Below are 13456 nucleotides of genomic sequence, written 5' to 3'. Positions count from 1 at the left end.
CACGCATTCACGTGAATGCCACAATATTCATGTAACATCTGGTGAGAGCAGATTCTGCCACTTTGTGTGTGCCAGTCAAGACAAGTAAAAAGCACCTAGCTCAAAAGTTAGCCTACATGCACAGGTAATTACCTGTATGCAAGCCACATTCTGACTATTCTGTGGCTAGGTAGTGTTGCACATACCACTCCTTGGCATATATCCCATTTTTGTTACTGATACTCATGATATGTCTGACAGCTTCATGCATACATATTGATTCATCATGTGTCAGCCATGTAATTGCTTCTGAATCATTTGGAATGACTGTAGAATCCTAATGTAAAATCTCTATGCAGATTCACATAATCTGCTTAATTGGGTGTTTACTGCCTAGTCTTACACAAATCCATCCAAACCAGGGACTGATGAGTTTGGAAGAACAACAGTAATTAAGCGGAGAAAATACTCCATTCCAACTGTGAAGGCCTTTCATTGGAAGCTGTGCATGAAATGGAAATGTTAAACTTGGCTTTTAGTCAGTGATGGTGTTTTGTCAGAAGTAAAAAGAAATGCTAACGAAGTCACAAAAACATATTGTTAGGAAATAACATATATAACCAACTGTTAAGAAATTATTTTAATGTCATTATGGAGGTATTGTTGGCATCTGACAATGAATGATTCATTAAGTTTAAGCCTTTTAAAGAAACAAAGAGCTTGATTATATATATTTTTCATCAGTATAAGCACATGTTCATCTGTGTTCCTACCTTTAACAATCTAAATAAATGCTATGAGAGTATGGTAATATCCACTGAGCACCACACAAGACAGTCAAGTGTTCATTAGCTCTAAAATTTATCTGGTTCATGTGCTAGATTTGTACATTGCTAATTTTGGAAGAAGAGAGAAATAATATTCCCATGTAGTCTTTGCTCCCAACTTTTGTGAAGAAGTCTAGTAGCATCCTCTGTTTTCACATATTCACTGAAGTGAACCCACACTGTAGGTGATACTATGCTTTGAGGTCTTTGTGGGTTTGTTTCTGTGATGTCAGATAAAGGTTGGTTTTTTTTTAATTTGATTTGAATTCTTCGGCATTTTAGTGTATGGTGTAATATTACTAATAATATGATGTTTTGCCAGCTCATTAGGGCTGATTCAGATCTCTAAGACATTTTAATTGAAAAATATTTAGAAATTTATGGAAGAGCTGCAGATGTTTCACTATAAACATGCCTGCAGAGCTGAGAACAGTTGTTCTAGTGTGCAGTTAATATCCTCCTCTGCAATGCATATCTTCATCAGACCTGTGACAGAGATACAGGCAGAGGTTCCTCCTTCTCAGGATGCTGTGTGAGGCTCTGGCTGAGCTGAAACACTGGGTGTCATTTTTCACTCTGATTTTTCTCTACCATTTCACCAGTCATTTGAACATGCTCTAAAAAGTCATAGAAGCAAAAACCTTATCATAAAAGTCAACTCTGTTTTTCTTTGTTGACAAATAGGCAGTACTTGGACACACAATATTGCAGGCTCTCTGCAGGAGCAATGTGATCTATCAAAAAATGAAACATTAATAAATATACAAAAATGAAAAACCCAAAGGAATCTGGCTAGTCCTTCATCACTGGCCACTGTCCTATTTAAATTATACCGCCCAGCTCATACACTAAGAAAGTTGAAATTGTTTCCCTAGGAGCTGTCTGTAGAGAGCACCAGTCAGAGTAAGATTTACATGGAGATAAGTCTGCCAATAGGAAGAAATTTAAAAAAAAAAAAAAAAAGATAAAAAGAAAAGTAATATTTGCTCAGTGAGGGGAAGTCACAAACTGGACTTGCACAAGTAGAGTTTGTTTAAGGATCCTTGTGAGCTCTAAGGATCACTCTAATTTAATCAGTGGCAGTAGGTGCCTGCTCTTACTGTGCAGGCTTTGAGTGTCTGGGTTGATGGCAGCAGGGGGAAATTGTTCTCCTCAGCTGGTTGTGACTTCATAAGGCTGCCACTGTCCACAGTGTCTGATGTATTCTCACAGTCTTCAAAACTGGCAGAGCATCAGAATTATTTTAGTACCCAGAATGGATACTTTAGCTCTCAGAGATTTTCTGAACTTGAGAGGAATCCCAGCGCTCTGCCTGTGAGCATCTTCATGGCCATGAAGAAGTCCATAAGAGCAGGAGGCCAAAACTGGTGTTCTGAAATTGCAAACTATTTGTTAGATGTTTTCATCTTAATTTATTCAGATATGAATAGAAAGACCTTTCCCTTACATCCACAAAACTGAGCCTATAAACAAAAGAATTACTTCTTTTAGTCTCATTCCACAGCATTAGCTTTCAGTCACCAACAGTTACTACAGTGATGTGCAGTCTGAAGTCTGTATCATGTACGAGTACATGCATCTGTATGAGTACATATTTTTGTTTCTCACCTAGAAGGGCTATACAGATGAAAAATACGAGGTGCATATGGCATAATTATACATTTTTGTTTATTATGGTGAAGGTGAAAATATCCCATTTCACTGAAGCATTCATTTTAGGTTGTGAAGAGCTTTTTTTTTTCCTTTAAAGAAAGCGAAGATATCTTGTTTCAATGTATAAATTTCTTATCTTTGTCATTTCAGAAGCCTGAAAATTAAGAACTGCAGCTTTCCTGTTTCCTGCAAGTAGGAGACAAAAAGTGAATCTGAAATATTCCTGTTATTTGTCTCTGGAGGAATGTCAAGGTAGACCAAAGAGCAAAAGTTTACTCTTTCTTCAAACTAGTTTTTATGATGAAATATAGCTGTAAGGTTAAAAAAAAACAAAACAAAACAAAAACCAAAAAAAAAACCCAAAACAAGCCAGCAAGCTAAAGTTTTACTCGCTGTAACACAGGAAGCTCTCTACTGGGGCTTACGCTTGTTAGTGGATAAAATGACATTGAAAAACAGCAGTTTTTCAACTCAGAGTTTTTGTCTTTTCTCAGAGGAGTATACAGAAGTATTTCCTTTATCTTGGCTATCTACTAAAAACTTGCATAAACATGATTATGCTGTGTGACCAAGCCTATTTCTCTCTGAAAAGTACACTTTTGCTCCTGGCATTCAAGAGCTGAAACTACACACAGATTAACTGCACATTTTTGAGTTATCATCAAGCGTTGCTCTGGATGCGTTTGGGCAACAGCCAAGCTTCAAGCTAGGAAGACATTAAACAGAGGAAGAACAGAGCATGTATTTTGTAAAAGGTTTTTAATGTATAATTTGTTTCCTTGTTGGGCAAAGATCTTTTGAAACACTTAAGCCATAGCTGTCTTGTATGCATAGGTCTGTCTTTATCCAAAGCGTGTGTTACAGGCTGTCCAGCTGATTATGTGCTTGTTGTGGTGAAGCTGGTTGTTCAGACAGGGCACTGCTCCTTCTGAAGCGCTGTTTTGCTCCTGTTCATGGCTAATGAAGCCTCCTGCTGTGCTGGCTCCCGACCTAGAGTTTTTCCCTGGCAGTATACAAGGGCCCAGTAACAACAGAGGAGCGTCCATCAAGCAGGGATGCGGACAGGGCACAGCTTTTTTCTGCTTCATTTTGCAGGTTTTAACGACCACACTTGTAAAAGTGGAGGGCATTTCCATTTGAAGGGGTATTCAAACAAGTTGAATTGCAAACCATGTGCTTAAATTTGTCTCAGTAACTTTACTTTCCTGGTTTTTCCTAAAACCTATATCAAAAAGCAAGCCTTAGGCACAGGATACAGCATTTAACTTTCCAAGCTGCTACTCCTCAGGAAACTCTCGCTGACTGACTGTTGGTTCCTTCAATAACAAAAAATATGACAGAACAATAGGGTGAATCGAGACAATAGGCCATTGTTTTTTTTAGGTAAAAAGCGGTGAAATAATGATGAGAGAGTTTATTTTCCTGATGACGTTTTCCATCCTGTCGCTTTGCTCTGCTTACGCACATCTGCATGTTATGGGCTTTTGCAGTGTAGCCTTGGTTCCCTTCTGCAGAGCCCCATTTGGAGACTTAATTATCTCAGGAACTCTGTAGTAATTGAGGGGTTTGTTTTGGTTCTTAAAATCAAGCTCCGTTATTTATAAACTCAAAACTATAATTATGGACAGTAGAGCAAACTGGGGACAATTAATTGTCTCTGCCTTTCCTGGAGCAGCACGGAAATATCTGCTGACTGCATTTCAGTGCTATTCATAGCATGGTCCTCCAGCACCACAGGGATTGCTGTGAAGATAAATTTAAATGTAAAAACTAGAGCAATTTAATATTTTATCTGTACTAGACAACAGAGCTCTTAACAGCCTAGACTCTGGGTGCTTTAATTACACTGGGGCATGACAAACATGATGAGTAGAAAGTCAGATTCAAGCTCTCAGAGCTGCTGGGAAGAGAGATTTCTTATATTCTCTATTAAATTGTGCCACAAAACAGAACTCGATGCTATTCATATACAACAGTGCTGTAAATCAGTCCTGCACACACTCATCTATTCAGCCAAGAAATTTTTAGCCAAAATGTTTTGGAAGAAAGTATGTGTGGTTTCAAAACATAGTTTTCCTAGTAGCTTCCTTACAAGAAAAATAAACAACATTTTTCTCCATTTTGTCCAGAGAAATTCAGAAAATACATAATTGTGCCTTTCTAGGAGTCACTGTGGTTCCACTGCAGGTGCACTGGAATTGTCCCCATGCAGTGTAGGATACTATATGTGGCACTGGCTGATTGCCTGTGAAGCTTCTGTGAGGATGTGGATGTTTGAGCAACAACTTTTATAAGTCATCTCAAGCTACTGTTTGACACTTTCTATAGTGTTGTCTCCATCTCATCCCTTCAGGCCACACATGCTGGGACCATTTATCTGACCCATCAGTCTCTCCCTAAAACACCATTCCAGCTCATTTAGTTGAGAGCTGACAAACATCCTGTAATTTTTCTACCATAGTGTGCACAGGACTTGTTATATTGTTTAGATAGCTTCAGTAATTCAAGGAAAGCTGAAATGGCCCACTTGTCTTTTGTTGTAGATTTACCCCCACCCCATCTAGTTAACTAGCTCCAAAATCTCTCAAGCTATTGCATTTTTGGTCCTTTGTCATGATCCAAATGGATTGAGCTACTGGCCACCAGCTGAGCTGCAGAAACTGGCACAGTATGTTCCCTGGGACCACCCTGATTCTGAGGCCTTGCTCCAGAAGAGTTTAACACGAAAACTTTTTAAGATCAGTCTTATTGGTATATGTGTCACTTGTTACATGGCCATGACTGTGGGACTCCTGTTTTTTTTTTGCATCTACTCTGAGCAGCGTTGTCACATGGCAGAACCACAGCTTTATTAAGGCAGCTTGCCAAGCTTATCCCTGCGTTTGCTGAAGTGTGTTTAGCACCATGCGGTTGTTTATAATCAGAAGATCTGCTTTCTGTAGTGACTGAATACTTTGTTATTGCTACTGCTGAACTAATTCTGCAATGGCATTGAAATACTTCAGAATACATGCAACAGGTTTCTTCATTTGTAGTTTGAAATTCAAGCTCCCAGAATTTCAGTTGCCATGAACATGAAAATAAAGTCTGTGTGCTAAGGTTTAGTTTGCACAAGTGGTGCCTGTCTGAATTCATTAATAAATACATCCATTATTTAATATTGTTCTCTCTCTCTCTCTCTATGATCTTGTCTACATAAATAGTGACTTCTTTTTTTTTTTAATTCCTCATAAGCCACTTAGTCTTTGTCATGCCCATGTCTCCAGTTAAACACAACTATGCCAAGGAAGGAGAGGAGCTCAGCCATACTGTGGTGAAGTGCCACAGTATGTGAGCAAAGTCTGGGACTCTTACCTGGCTTCCTAGAACCTAGGAAAGTGTTTGGTGCCTGGCTGTTGCCACAAAGGGCCCTGCACTAGAGGATTGTCCACAGTACAGTTCTTTTGAAGTTGGTTTGTGCTTGGGGAAGGGCACATTAGGCTAACATCCTGTTCTGGTCCCAAAATATCTTGCTGTTACCTTTGGTCCTTGATATGAAGGTCTGGGTCAGATGTAAGGGTCAGATGGACATTTTCCACTTCTCAGTTGTCAGCTGGATTTGTGTGAAGCAGTGTCAGGTACAGGAATATTGTCTGTGGGCTTCTCAAAATGGGAATCAAACACAAGCAATGCAAAAGTTTCAGGAATTATGGGTGCTAAATCATTAGGCCATAATAGAGCAGAAAGCATCCTGGTAGCACGAATTAATGAAATGGGGGAGGTGGGGGAAGAAATAGAGCATTGCAGGCACATAGTGGACAGTGCTCCTGTTTTCTAAATAGCTAAATGAGGTCCTAGCCATGTGATTTGCATTAGTACTGGGTTTTTAATATGCTTCTCATGGCTAGATTTCCAAACAGCTTCTCTGCAATGTTTCAACCAGGATCTTACCCATATGGAACAGGTCTCAAGCAGTAGGTTTGTTCTTGGTGGCCCCTGGGTCTGCCCTCCTGACAGCCACCCAATCAACCAGGAGTGAGTGTAGGAGGCATGTGCTAACTCTCCCCTCCACTGAATTAGTAGGGTGGTGAGGGAAGGTGTTACCCCTTAAAACATGCAGGTTTTTATAGGATTTTCTTCAGAGAAAATATTTTAGAGAAAAAATTTAAGGCCAAGGTATGACCCCTGCTTCAGAGGGTTGGAATGGTAACACTAAAAGCCCCTTCAGACATTTGTCCTGAGTATAGGATTGCTGTGCTATACATGTTACCATTCGCTGCAGATTTAAGGCCAGAGTGTTTACGTAAGGTAAGCTAAATTCAAATATTTTCACAAGTGTGGTCATAATAACAGTTCCCTACTCCATGTGGTTGAGTGTAATGTATTACATACACAAAAGCATGAGCAAGAATCAATTCATGCATACAGCTTTTACCTAAAGTCTTCAATATTTTCTTCCCCAGTGAAATTTTTAACTTAAATCTTTTGTGTAATGATTGGGAGGAGCTAAACTGCTACATACCAGCGCAGGCTCAACTGAGCTAGACCCTGACTAACCTTTTTAAATCAGCTCTGCACTGGATGATCTCCAGGTAAACTGTTCTGTGCTCCTATGAGCTAAGATGTTAGCAGAAAAAGTTAGGACTGAGGAAGCCCAGAGCTGGAATACACCCCCCCCCACACGCCACAGGCACCTTAAGAACTTCACTTTGCAGAGTACTAATAAAAAAGAGGATGTATCAAATACAAGTCATGCCCACTTCTATGCAATACACTAAATCAAGGTTTAAGTTATGACATTTTAAAAGCTAAATTGTTTCCCACTGGGCAATTTCCATCATGCTCTTTCAACTCAATTACCATCAACATCTGGTCAAAGTTACGTTCTTAATGCCAAAGAAAAGTTTCAGCTTTTCGGGATACAGCCTGTTAGCTGCCCATATAGTGCAGCCCCTGCATGTTCTTATCACACACAGAGCTTATATTTCTCCTCCAGAAAAATACAATTATGGCTGTACTTGTACAAAACATGTATTATGTACATGACATGTAGCTACATCACTATATGAACTCCAGGATATTTCCTTCCATTTTCTTTTTTGAGGAAAGGCTGAAGGGAAGAACAGAGAGGAGGGTGTCTGGGACAGCAGACCAGCCCCTACACAGCTTTCAACCAGACAGAATCTCTGCAAGGACACAAAGTCCCTTTATTCACTGGTTCTGTGCTTGGGTGCTACACTATTCCCACACAGCTCCAGCTCATCTCGATCACCTTGGTGCCTCCCTTGCGGTCAGAAAAAGTTATATTTGCCAACCTGTTGGTTTTTTTCAAATGTTTGAGGTAAGTGAACTCTCCCTGAGGGAGCTTTCTGGGGAGAGCAATCTACTCTTTACGACATTAGCTTGAGGTGACTGTTTAATGAGCCAAGCCCTTCGCATCAGTGCCATACAGAGGTTGATTTTTTCCCCTACGTTTAGAAAGCTCAACTGCTGTCAATCAGCATCAGACATTAATACCTGGCAAAAGCTTGTTCATCCAGGATGAAACCTGTGTCTAATTCTGCTTCTTGATCTACTGAAAGTCAGGCAGACTTTAAATCTCAGTCTGTCAGTAATAACCAAGTATCCAAGTTACTTAATTCTCAGTAGTATGGGGAAAATGAAAAATAATAAAAGAAGAAAAACAATGAAGATGGTAAATGAAGGAACAAAGCATAGGAATTAAGTTCACTCTTTTGGGATAGATTTATATGAAAGCAGTTGTAAATCAAGGTGAATCTGAAAAGTAATTTCACTAAATCTCACATAAAAAGTTCCTTTAAGTGGAGCAGTATATAACTTAACACCAACAGTTCTGAAGAAGGCTATATATAAAACAAAAGTACATTTCAAATTGCTGCTGAAAAGGGAACTTTTAAAAATAATTTGATATTAAAGAGATACACTAAATCAACACAATGTATTGAAGTGTAACTAAGAAATAGTAGATAAAGAGATGACCAGCAAGTGAAAAATGTCATCATTTTAAATGATGCTAAAAAAAAAAAAAAAAAGTCTAAAATAGCTTCTGAGATAATACACTTGGAAAATTCATGCTGCTGGAGATGACCAAGAGCCAGCTGCAACCAATAGCAAGGTGCTGTGAGCTGTTTCCCATCAATTCTTCCTCACAGTATGGATTAGCAGATCCCCAGAGACAGGAAGAAGATCTTGCATTGAGCTTGTGCCTGGCATCACCTATAGCAACTGCAGGGGATCAGAAGGGTGGCAGCAATTGCCATGGAGCCCAGAGAGGGGGGAGGCTCCAGGCTCAGATTCCTGTATTTACTGAGTCCTCCTCATACGTGCCTCCTCTGTGGAGGGTCACTGTGACAGATAACCTCACCTTGGCTAAATTTGGACATCTCTATTCCACAACTGCAGTTACTCAGCAACAAACAAACCACACACCAGCCTGGAAGCAGAAATGGGAGAGTTATACCCAGTGTGATTTAAACACGTCTGGGAGCTGTGCAGACAACCTGCAATTATCAAACCAAGAGTTTCAAAAGCTGTTTAAAAGACAGATGGTTTATTTTTCTAACCCTTTGGAAAGGACCAACTGCATCTTCATCCAACACCGTGCTTGGGGAAGGAGTACTTGAGTGCAAAAACTGTTCCCTAAAACATTGCTTTTCTGCTGGTATTAGAGTTTTGTCTCCTTAAGCTCTGACAAAAGAAAAAAGTCCCAAAACCTCACTTTCTTGCAGTGAGAGGATCCCATCAAATATATTTGTATATCTGCAAATGGATTCTTACCCCAAACATCTCTGATGTTCAGGTTTTTCCACTGTTTAAAGACAAGTGGTAGGAACAAACTGACAGGAGAATTAATACACTGTTTAATCCTGTATAAGGGATGGTGAAGTGAACCTACAAAGCCAAATCCAAACATTTAGAGAGACAAGCCTGGATGCACAGGAGCAATTAGGCTTGCATACTTGGAATAACATGTTTGGGGGGGACCTTTTTCATAACTCCTGTGAAGGGGCTGTGATACCCAGCTGTGTCAGGGAGACATGCTGGAAGAGCCATACCTTGCTTAGTGCAACTGAAATGGAAACAGTCCAAGTAACCATTTGTTCATCTACATAAACGAATCTTAAATTTAGCAGCATTTCACCTTTTGACCTAGAATTTCACGTTGCCTCAACCAGCTAGAGTTGAGCCTGAACAGCTACAGAAATGTTTACAGCCATCTGCTGCAGCAGGATAGAAGAAAACCTCGCCTGCATCTAGAAACCAGTGTCTGGGGAACTGTTCAGACACAATCAGCACTGGATCCAGTTGGACTCACTGCAGACATTTGCCATCATGCCACCAAGGCCAAGGGTTGGGCAGAGAACCCCACAGCACCCCAACCTACAAATAGGGTAAATCCTCCTCCCTGCTGCGCACCACCAGGTGAAGATGTATGCGTGAACTATGTGGAAAGATGTGCATGACAGATGTAAAAAAAACCCCAAAAAACTCTCACAACATTTATAAACTTAAAAATGGACTTAAAAATTCAAGTACATGCTTTGAATTCTACACGCTTTATTTAAATGCCAGTGCCCAGCAGGCAAATAGATTTTTTTTTAAAATATTTTCAGTAGAGGTGAGGACTCCAGTATAGAGTCAGCAGGTTATAAGTCTATATTTTTTCTAATAAAAATATTTTAGGATTTAAATATTCACCTAAACCATCCACTCAGATCTGGTACAGATGCTGGCCATATCCACACTGCTTACACAGAACCACTCAGGATGGAAAGGACCTCTGTAGTTCACCAGGTCCCACCACATGCTCAACGTATTTATTTAAATTTCTTAAAATTTATAAGAAATTTCTTAAATAATAATAAATTTCTTAAAATTTCTTTAAGCAAATTTGTGGTTTCATGTACAGATTTAGGGACTAGGTCACACTCTGTAGGGTTGCTTAACATCTGTAAGTTGAAAGGCTTGCTTATTCATGCAATGTGCTGAAAAAGCAAAGGCTTGCTGCAAAGGTAGGATGGCCAGAACCAAACAATCCCCTGGACTGTGGAAGCATGGCACAGCTATTCCCCTACAACCCCTCAAAGGGGCCACATTAAGACCACTAACCTGCTCATTCTCTTGGATGAGTTGTCATAGTCCAAGTCACATCCTGCAGACTTTCAGAGCACTGGCTTAATCTCGTTTCAAAGCACTTGAGGGGAAAAACAAGAAGAAAAAGCCTGAACGCCCAAAAGAAACATCTCTCACTCCAGCCCCCCAGCCCTCAGGTGTTTTAAGTTTCTCTATAACAACGAGGTCTGGCAGGTGCAAGTGCTGCCTACCCCACATCACACCAGGCCCTAAGCTGGGAGTTTTGGTCTCGTGGTGTTTGATGGACTTAGGTGTTTGGATCAGTGGCCAGAGTTACCCTCACCCCAGTGAAGGCAGCAAGGCTGCAGCCCCTTCACAGCCCCCCCCTGTGAAAGCAGACGGATGGGTTTAAACCACCAGCTCTGGGTACCTCAGCCCATGCAGGCAGTCTTGCCCCAGAGCAGGTGGGACAGTGCCTGCAGGAACAACTCCATTGCTAATGAAAGTGGTGGGAATGGCTGAATTGAGCTGGTATGGCTGAATCCTGCCTGCTGTGCCAGCTGTCCCGGCACTGCCTGGCACCATGGAGTCATGGCACCACATGTACCCTGAGGCAAATCATCCCTTAGCCCAGCCTGGGCACAGCTGTCCTCTGTGTCTCTGGGGAAATGCCTGCTGCTCCTGAGGAGGTGGACGGTACCTGGGACTCTGGATGGTGTTCAGGAATGGGTGTCAGGCCTTAGAAATCTGCATGCAGCCACAAAATACCGTGACCTGGCACACAGGTGTTTGTGAGCCCACAGCGGGACTCACGTACCACCTGCCTGCTTTACAAGCACAGCGAGTGCTGCTATTTCCATCCCACTTGCAGCCTGCTGGATAAGCCAGTAGTGCTCTCACCAGCCCATGGTAAGCTTTCCTCAGGGCTCTCAAGCTAAGGAGAAGGAGCAAGGGAAGGGGAAGAAAACTGTAATTTACTCAACAGTAGAGTGCTTTTCCTCTGAAATCGTTATCCTGCTGGAAACTCCCTTGGCATTCAGAAAGTATCTGTGTTTAATCCCTGATCTTGTTCAAAATGCAAAGTACCTTGCCTTGAGACTGATAATTTAATCTCTTTCGGATAATTGCTACCAACTAGACTAACAGCTGACAAAGGTCAAGTCATTGGTTATTCAAAGCAGGATTTCCCCCATTTTACAAAAAAACTTCTACTTGATCTTTGACTTGTCAGCTGCAGCATGTGATTGCTTTCAGCACTGGTAATCACTGCTGGGGCTGCGTGCACGTGTGTGCATCTGTGTGCACACATTTCACACACATAAATGCAAACTGGAAATGGCCTGCTCACTCAAACCTCTGTGTGATACCATAGATCACTTCCAATTAATGTTCAATAAAATTTACATCCTCCACAGCACTTTGTATACATTTGCATATATTAAATTATCCCAAGGTTTACTAAGTGGCGAAGGGAGCTTCTTAGCCTTATTTTTTTTCCTTCTCAAGGAAATTGATTTTATGTGATTGTAGTATTTTTGCATTTTTGTCCATCCCATAACACTGAATCAGTCCCTAAGCAGTAAATTGATAGACAAGTAAATGAATATAGATTTCATGAAAGCAGGGAGATGAAGAAATTAAATGGACACAGGAGAGAGATAAGATTTTTTCCATGGTGATATAGAAATTTATGAGGAATAAACTTTCCAATTTCACTTCTTGCCAGGCTATGCTTTCATTACATGTGATATTTTAACTAACTCATAATTCTGGTTGCAATTCAGTTGCTGTATTTTAGAATCAGGCGTCATACTCATTTAAGTTTGTAAATTAGTTGCAAGGCAATATAATGTGCATAAAAGCCTAAATTGCTACAATCTTACATGTGAAGGCCCTACTCAGCCCTAAAAGTGGGTCTATGAACATGGGATAAACCCAGTGCTCCTTATTGCATCTTATCAATAGAAAATCCTCAAAACAGGGCAAACTGACTTTATTTATTATTTTTAAAACTGTACAGACTGAAAAAAAAATGAGTTTAGAGGAGAAAATAAGCTCAGGACCTCAATGCTGCTCTGATACTCAAATCCCATCAACTTTATTTTAGCAAGGAAAGTTCTCCATCAAAGTCTGAACAATGTACAGCAAAAGTCTCCCTTTCTATGCCAGTTTTCCATACTGGCAGGAGAAATTCAGGACTTCTCTTGCAAGCCCTTGGAGAGACACTGAGAAACTCCAGTTTCCTGGAACAGTAAGAAAAATTAATCTTGGCATCGTTTTTCACATCACTGTTTCCCCAGCACTGTCAGGGGCCTGCCAAAGCCCAGCCACAGAGATTTGACTCTCACCTTCGCAGACCTGCATCCTTGTGCTATCCCCAGGGCTGGTCCCTCTTGTGTGCCCATAGGGATCTCCCTGGTTCCCTATGGTTTCTCCATGGGAGCTGGCCACCAGACACAGACTTTCACTCCTGGTCACTGCCTTCTCTTTGTGGCCAGGATAAGACTTCCACAGTATTTCAGTGGTGCAAGGCAGCTGCAGCGGGAAAGGTGTAAAATCAAAGGGATAATTCACACACTGAATGTGTTATAGAAGTAAAATACCAAATAAATCACCCCTTGTCCTCTCTGAGGAGATGAGGTTAATAATTACATTACTTTTCTTGGCATGTAAGAGAAGATCCATCCTTGCTTATCTGCTCTGTGGTGACTGGGAAAGGAAAGCTGGTGTTATTGCTTGCTGGCCTCTGCCCCACCCATGTCCTGTGCATTCCCTGTGCCCCTGGAGGAACTGGGCAGCTCCAGGGACACATACCCCTGCAGGACTCATGGATCCCCCTTTCTGGGGAGGGAGCACCTTGGTCTGATGCAACAGGAAAGTGCTTCTATTGTGTAAGAGAATAATTTATAAACAGCATCCCAGCC

At 41.0% G+C, this 13456-nt stretch overlaps 1 protein-coding gene and 1 long non-coding RNA gene across 4 annotated transcripts in view; one reads left to right on the top strand and one right to left on the bottom strand.

The window, feature by feature from the left end:
- Positions 1–5583, top strand: part of MTHFD1L (methylenetetrahydrofolate dehydrogenase (NADP+ dependent) 1 like) — a 143936-nt gene extending 138353 nt beyond the window's left edge. For both annotated transcript variants that reach the window (XM_005518641.3, XM_088053208.1), the window contains one exon: positions 2610–5583. The gene's annotated coding sequence lies outside the window, so the exon portion shown is untranslated. The remainder of the gene's footprint in view (positions 1–2609) is intronic.
- LOC148184653 (uncharacterized) lies at positions 4067–10681 on the bottom strand. 2 transcript variants are annotated; one of them, XR_015772181.1, is made up of 3 exons: positions 10569–10681; positions 5979–6098; positions 4067–4202 (listed from the first exon to the last, which is right to left on the bottom strand). It is a non-coding gene; the product is annotated as an uncharacterized LOC148184653 (long non-coding RNA). The 2 variants fall into 2 exon arrangements; XR_015772182.1 differs by having other exon boundaries at positions 5979–6101; positions 10569–10645.
- Between the last annotated feature and the right edge of the window lie 2775 nt (positions 10682–13456).

The sequence above is a fragment of the Pseudopodoces humilis genome, chromosome 3, assembly GCF_049639895.1.
Source record: "Pseudopodoces humilis isolate 2021_Gansu_Grassland_sample_001 chromosome 3, ASM4963989v1, whole genome shotgun sequence".
Classification (NCBI taxonomy): Eukaryota; Metazoa; Chordata; class Aves; order Passeriformes; family Paridae; genus Pseudopodoces; species Pseudopodoces humilis.
The sequence above is the reverse complement of the archived record's forward strand: the minus strand, read 5'-3'. Positions and strand labels throughout refer to the sequence as shown.